This window comes from Emydura macquarii, unplaced genomic scaffold (assembly GCF_026122565.2).
Source record: "Emydura macquarii macquarii isolate MOO-44397 ecotype Brisbane River unplaced genomic scaffold, CSIRO-AGI_Emac_v2 contig_1365, whole genome shotgun sequence".
NCBI lineage: Eukaryota > Metazoa > Chordata > Testudines > Chelidae > Emydura > Emydura macquarii.
In genome coordinates this window covers 1-7,261 of record NW_027131502.1, presented here as the reverse complement: position 1 = coordinate 7,261, position 7,261 = coordinate 1, and the positions used below count along the sequence as shown (strand labels likewise).

At 38.8% G+C, this 7,261-nt stretch overlaps 1 long non-coding RNA gene across 1 annotated transcript; it reads left to right on the top strand.

The window, feature by feature from the left end:
• Window positions 1-431: 431 nt before the first annotated feature.
• LOC137155643 (uncharacterized) lies at window positions 432-6,154 on the top strand. The gene is made up of 4 exons (XR_010920590.1): window positions 432-751; window positions 1,867-2,006; window positions 4,609-4,823; window positions 6,041-6,154. It is a non-coding gene; the product is annotated as an uncharacterized lncRNA (long non-coding RNA).
• Window positions 6,155-7,261: the final 1,107 nt, after the last annotated feature.

The window sequence follows — 7,261 nt, the reverse complement described above, 5'->3', positions numbered from 1 at the left end:
CTTGAGGACAGTTGTTGGAGGTGCTGGGCTATTCAAAATCTGGGGGGCTGTTCCTTCTCCTGGAAGATTTCTTGGGTTTTTTTAAAGGTGTCTGCCTTGATTTTTCTTCTTATAAGATAACACTTGATAACCCTGACAACACACATAGATAAGATGATTTTTAAAACATAAACCTGCATGTTCTTTTTTACTAACAACCGTGTTAAGTAAAGGATTGTTTTATCACCACAACCTTCATAGCATAGGCACGGTAACCTTTTTTTTTTAACTAACAATCATTTTTCGGTAAAACCAGAATAAAGGGAGAGGGGGGGGTGAGAGATTTTTTCTTATCACTACCAAAAGCAGCACAGCTTATGTCTTTCAAAACCTTTACACTAATTCCAGTAAAACACATACCATCTTCTGTTATGTAAGGAAAACAGTCACTTTGAGTGTTGAATTTGACTTCCATCTTGGTCTAACTTAAAAAAAATAAAAAGCTTTAAAAACAATTCTTTCAAGAATAAACCATAATTCTGTAACATATTAAACAGCTTTCCAAAATGTGTTAATCCTTCTAGTGCAGACTGTGATATTTCAAGAAAACTGTTCTCGGCCTATTTCAAAGACAAAGCTATTCATTTTTTGCTAAACACATCACATGCACAAAAACAAGAAGGCACACACAAAATTGTGTTTTCTCTTACCATCTCGTAGCTTCCCATGACGACAAAAGCCTTACGTCAGCAATGATTCTTTTGAATGCCAGGTTTGTGTTTTCTCTATATTTATAGAACAAAACCTCTAAAAAAAGAGGAAAAATGGGACTTGGGGGGTGAAGGTTTGTGTGTTGGTGAAGGGGTCAATTTTTATCTACTTCCCTCTGAAAAAAAAGGAGTGGGGCCTGTTGTTAGATCATCTTTTCCCTTAAACTTCTTATTTTATATATAAGACAATTTAAACAGTTAAATGGTCACTGTGCTTTCCCTGCAAAAGTTTTTAAAAATCTTGCAGCTTCAAATAGGTCTCACTGCATACAAATGAGTCCTTATGTTTTATTCAAGATTCACCAATGCTGTTTTTTCATGTTAGCCAAATAATTAAAAAACAAAAAAGTCTAAAACATAGGGAAAAAATCTCTCTCTTCTTACTTTTATAAACTGGCTTTTACTAAAGGCCTGTATTTTGTCTCTTTATTTTACATTTCCTGCACTGCATACAAAAAAGTTACATCTCATTCAAAAAACAACCGATGTTCAACTTTATTTGCTATGATAGCAAAAGTGTTAAATCATCATGTAGATACAAAGCCATAATTCTTGATATTTATGATGTTTTGTCATAGAAAGCAGCTTAAAATAACAATAATGTGGGAATATTTATTTCACTGCTTAGTGCAGGTCACACGAATATAACACCCTCTCTTCACAAATCCTGCCATTCAGTTGTTATTTCACGATAGCAAAACATTCCTGAACTTCTTCAAATCACCATGCAGTTACATAACGTTTGTCATAGTAAGCAGCTTAAAATAACAAGTATGTGGAAATGTTTATTTCAGTGCTTCTCGGATATAATATTCTCTAGAAGGGGTTCTCTTTCTTTAGATAAGGATGGGTCTGCTCCGTTTAAACAGTTAAAAAGCCTTTGTAAATAACTCTTTAGGCAGATCTGTTAAAAGTTAGGAAAGAAAAACTTTATTTCACTACAACGCCCCTCTTGCATTTTCATGTTGACAAAAGTGTGGGCTCTTGTTTTAGCACCTTGGTTCAGAAAGAATGCATTCTGTAAACAAAGGGGTCTGTTTCTTTAGATAAAGAACGGTCAGTGTTCATCTCATTTTAAATTTGAAAAAAAACCACCACCTCTTTCTTTCTCTATCAGTGTCTCTCTCAGTGTTTGGAATATACCTATCGGTAGGAATTTTTGAACCACTCCTTTTTTTCTGCCACTGCCTGGTTCAGGCTATAAAAGGAAAGTTCTCACCTGATGACGTGCTGCTGGTGGAATCATGGACAGATTCTGTAAGTGAAACTTCTGCTCTGTGAGCACTGCTCTGGGGAGGGAAAAATTGCCTGTTAGTCCACCTTCAGCTTGCTTTCTTCTTTTGCATCTCTCTCTTTTTTTAACCTCTGACTTCTTTTTTTGTTGTTGTTGCTCCTTTTCAGATGAATATATTTTGGGCTTTGTTTCTCAGTGCCACTTGCTGCTCTTTACGGGATTCCCTTGAAGCTGATGGAAAGGTTCCCACTCATTTCCATGAGCCTTGGATCATGCTTTCTTGGTGGCAGTGTGATTTATTTTAAGAGAGTGCATACCCACCTGTGTGGGTATTTGATGGTAAAATTTGGTCACCTTAAGGGTCTGATCATGAACAAATTGAAAGCAATGGGAATTTTGCCTTTAGTTTCAATGGAAGCAGGATTAGACTTTAGCGCTCTAAATGCATTGATTGACATTAACCTCTTGTAACTTTCTGAGAGAATGCAATCCAATAATATGTTGGGGGAGCCACGTACAACACCTCTGCTCTGTTCAAGGCTGTGACACAGATCAGGGACACTGTTTCAATGCCAACAATCATTCCATGAGAGTCCTCATGTGAGTAAGTTTTGTCGGATCTGTGTTTAAAGCAAGTCAGGCTGTCCAAAGGAAATTTTTGATACTGTGGAGTTTCTTGAGTGGAACTGATGCCTATTTGAGAAGGGAAGAGAGAAAAAAAAATGTGTTCTGTAGTTCTTTAGGTAATAGTTTCCACCTGACACTGGAAAATCTTGAATTGAGTTGCTCTTCAATAAGAACTGAACTTATATGCACCGCTGATTAATCTATTCATGATTTAAGGGATTGTTCTGAATGGGTTGTGATCTACCCTGCTCTTTCTCAGGGCATTTCTAGAAAACTAAATTTATTTTAGAAGCACAGAGAGGTCCAATCACCAATATTTCCAAAATATCCAGTGGAGTAAAAGCTCTGTATCTCGGGTGACCAGATGTCCCCCTTTTATAGAGACAGTCCCGATATTTGGGACTTTTTCTTACATAGGTGACTATTACCCCCACCCATCCTGATTTTTCACACTTGCTATCTGGTCACCCTAACTGTAGCAATGTGGTGATTCAATGACTTTAGTGGGAGGAAAGTTAGACCAATATTGAGCACTTTTGAAAATACCACCCACTGTGTCTTAAAATTGTATTTAAATGTCATTAATGTTCATTGTTAGAAATCCTTTTGAACTTTAAAGTTATGCAGTGACTTCACTACAGTCTTGTCCACACTGGGGAAATGTATTAAACAGATTCAAACTGGTTTTAAAATCAGTTTGAAACTAGTCAGAGCCACAATGTAGACAAGGTTCAACCAACCAGACTCATTCTTATAACTGGTTTACTTAAGCCTCCTGAGAGACAGTTTATTTAAACAGGTTATAAATATGATTATGGCCACCAAAAAACTTAGCTACTCTGTGGTTCCAACTGATTTTTAAAGTGGTGATTTTCTTGGGAAAATATCTAAAATGTTGTCAAGACCTTAAAGCTAACAAAGATTTTTGTCTCTGTTGGGCTAAGAGTTTTAAAAATGGCTAGTGATTTTGGATGACCTAAGGCCAGAAGGGACCATTATGATCTTCTAGTCTGACTCCTGCTTAATCCATAGAATTTCATCTTGTAATTCCTGCATCAAGCCCATTTCTTGTGGTTTAGCTAGAGTGCAAAGAGCCGTGCCTGAGTTCCCCAGCTGAGGAATCTTCAAGGGGCCTAATTTTTCTGAAAACACTGAGCACCTCCTAGCTGAAAATCAGCCCTCTTTGAAGTGTCCTAGGTTGGTCTCACAAAATCACTTTTGAAAATCTTGTCCTATGGCTCAGGTGTGGCATATCACTGGTGCGACTGACACACACTAGGTCAGAGATGAGTTATATACTTGAGCTTCTCCTCCTAGGCTGTCGACTCCATGTGTGGTGGATCCTAGAGGTCTTACCCAGGACTCCGACCCTCATTGTGCTAGGCACCGTACAAGCATATTTTAAATGACAATCTGTTTCCCAAAGATATGACTGCACTGGGTATGACACTGGGTAGGGTGTGACTACACGGGAGGTGTAATTTCCAGCTTGAGTACACATACCCACACTAACACTGATTGAACTAGCACATTAAAAACAGAAGAAGAGTCATGGTGGTGTGAGCAGCGAGAAGTGCTAGCTGCCTCTAATATGTTTTCGTCCTAGACTCTAGGTATGTACTTGGACAACTAGTTCACCCACACACACTTGCACTGCTGTGGATACAATTCATTTTTTAGCATGCTAGCTCAATAAGAAGTAGCACGGGTGTTTCTGCTCAAGTTGGAAATTACACCTCCAGCTCCAGTGTAGACAGACCTTAAAATGACCTTCTTTGTATACTGCTAAGATTAGGAGCTGGTTTGCTCATAAATATCTTCTGGCAATACACAGGACTGATTTGCGGTACACCGTACCTGGATTTTAGCTCTGTTGTGGGCTGATTTGTGTAATTTCAATGTCGCCACTTGCCATCTGGGTTTCAGAGAACGAGTTTGCTTCACTGACTGCATCATTCATTAACTGCACTGCACTTTTCTGTGTCCATATGTCCCTAGTACTTTCCCAGCTGTTTCTCCTGGTGGCTGTAACATGGCCTGAGAGTCTCTCTCATGATCTCGAAGATTGCTTTCATGATCCTGACTACGATGACCTGCTGACGATTGCCAAAAACGGGCTTGGAAAGGCGGATCATCCAGCGACGGTTGTCATTGTAGGGGCAGGAATAAGTGGACTTACTGCTGCTAAACTGCTCAGCGATGCCGGTCACAAGGTAATTCTATACACAGAGATGTCAGAATAAGGCAGAGAGTCCGTGCTACCTTGACTATTTTTCACTATTTCTTTTCCGAAGATAAAAGGTTATTTAGCTAAGGAATGATTAAAATGAAACAAGGGGAATTCACAAGAACTGAGGAAGAAAGGAGGCTCATTGACAAAGGAAGAGATTTTGCAAAGGCAATAATGGGATATAGATGTTCACTCCCATTATATTTCAATAGGATAAGGTTCTCCACTCCCATTTCAATCTTGGAATATTTCCCCAAACCTTTAGTAGTTTAAAGTTGGAGGAGTTACAGGAACTATCATAAGAAATAGAAAGGGGAAAATGCCAAAAAAGCTACAGTTTCAAAATAACCCTATCCATTAGAAAGTGGTACATTAAAATAATACACTTTAAAAATCAAATATCTGTACAGGGCATACATTCTCTCATAGAAATCCAAGCGTGTGAAAATTGATGTGCTATTGGTAGCCTTGTCTCTGCCTCTTTTTATTGTCTTTACATGAAATGGGTGAATTTCAGAAAATCTTCCCTCTAAATCCTTATTCAGATATGTAAGGTTCAGGCCTTGTCTACACTACAAATTCTTTGCCAAGATAGTTATACCAGCAGAGCCACCTAGTTTATATTGAGCTTATGCTGACAGAAGGAGTTTTTTCTGTCAGTGTAGAAACACGACATTCCCAAATGACATTGGCTATGTCAACTAAAGCACTCTTGTGTCGTCATAGCTGTGTTTACATTGTGGGTTTTGCCAGCATATCTATGTTGGCTGGAATGTGTGGTTTTTGCATACCTCTGATCAACACAGCTATGCTAACAAAACCTGTAGTATAGAACTGGCTCTCAAACTTTCAGGTGCATTCAGAGTTGGCATAACTCTGCTTCCATTGACTGCGGTGGGTCCTTGTCATATAAGATGATAAATTTGCACGCTAGGATCTGTAAGTCTGTGTTTATTCATGCCATATAGAAGCAAATCCTTTTTGACCTTTTCTCTATTTTCCCTTTTGTCACTAACAACAAAAACAGCACCCCGAGCCTGGTGAGTGGGTGCAGAGACATCAGGACACCATTTAGGTGCCTGAATGTAGATCTAGGTGCCTAATTATAGTCACCAAGATTTGAAAGTTTTGGCCTTTGCGAATAAAATTATGCAGCTGCCACACTGGTGACTGGAAATGGTGTCCCATGCTTGTTCCTAGGTTACAGTTCTGGAAGCCAGTGGTCGTGTGGGAGGACGAATCATGACCTACCGAGATGAGACACACGGTTGGTACATGGAGTTGGGAGCCATGTGTTTTCCAAACATCCACAGGTAAGACAGGTTCCACTCCTACACCATGTAAGTTGTTTGGGAAAGGAACAACCCAGTTTTGCTGAATTCTGTTAAGCATCCTAAAAGAATGTGCTGCCAGATGTAATGTTTCTTACCTGGAGTATTCTCATTGACTTGGGTGGCATTATGGCCAAGAGTAAATAATGAACTCAGCAATAAGTGTTTTCAGGACTGGGCCCTAATTATGGAGCTGACAGTTTGTAAATGCATGATCAAGCGTCCATGAAACCAATGGAAAAACTCCCAATTTACCTTAACAGGTAGTTGTACCAGGCCCAGAGTCAAAAGAAAGCCAGACAATAAATATTGGCTCTTAGCCAAAAATGATTAAAAGCAAGTTGCGTTGTTTCATAACACTGAGCCCAATTGTTTTGTGACAATATATATATTGTCCTTGTATAAGGACAAGAATAGATTAGACTAGTGTTGGATCGGGATCGATTCACATACCAACAGCTGGGCACCCAATAACTGTACCAGTGAAGACTAGGAGTCAATCTCTTCAATGCAAAGCTATTTATTGGAAAGCAGGTATCACAGACAAACAGAAAAGGCCATACAACGCCTCTCTTTAATAAGCCTCAATTCCCCAAGCTAACCCCTCAGTAACTATGCTGGCCCCACACAATCTCCTGATTAGCAAACAAAACAGGTACAGATACCAATTCTAGACAACCCCCATTCTCCTTTCAGAGCCAGGATAAAAACATTACAGGGGTACAGGTTTCCAACTGCTTTAAACTACGGTGCCTTATTCTGAAATAATATCTATTTGGTAAATTTGCTACTGCTGCCTGTATTTTAAGATACTTTGATACAGTAAATTGATTCAGATTTTCCTCCCTTTTTAAGTTGCTCTTAATATCTTTCTCCCCTTTTTCCTCACTTCTGTTCTCTTTGTTTTAAAAGTTACAGTTATTATAGAAACCTCCATCGCAGACGAAGCAACTGAGAACAAAAGAAAACAAAAACAGCAAAGAGAAAACCGGGAAGAAATTTACTTTAAATAAGTCCAGTAAATTGATTGTTTCAATCTTTCAGGAATGTAGCAGTTAGAATGATGATGAACTTCCTTAAACATATGGTT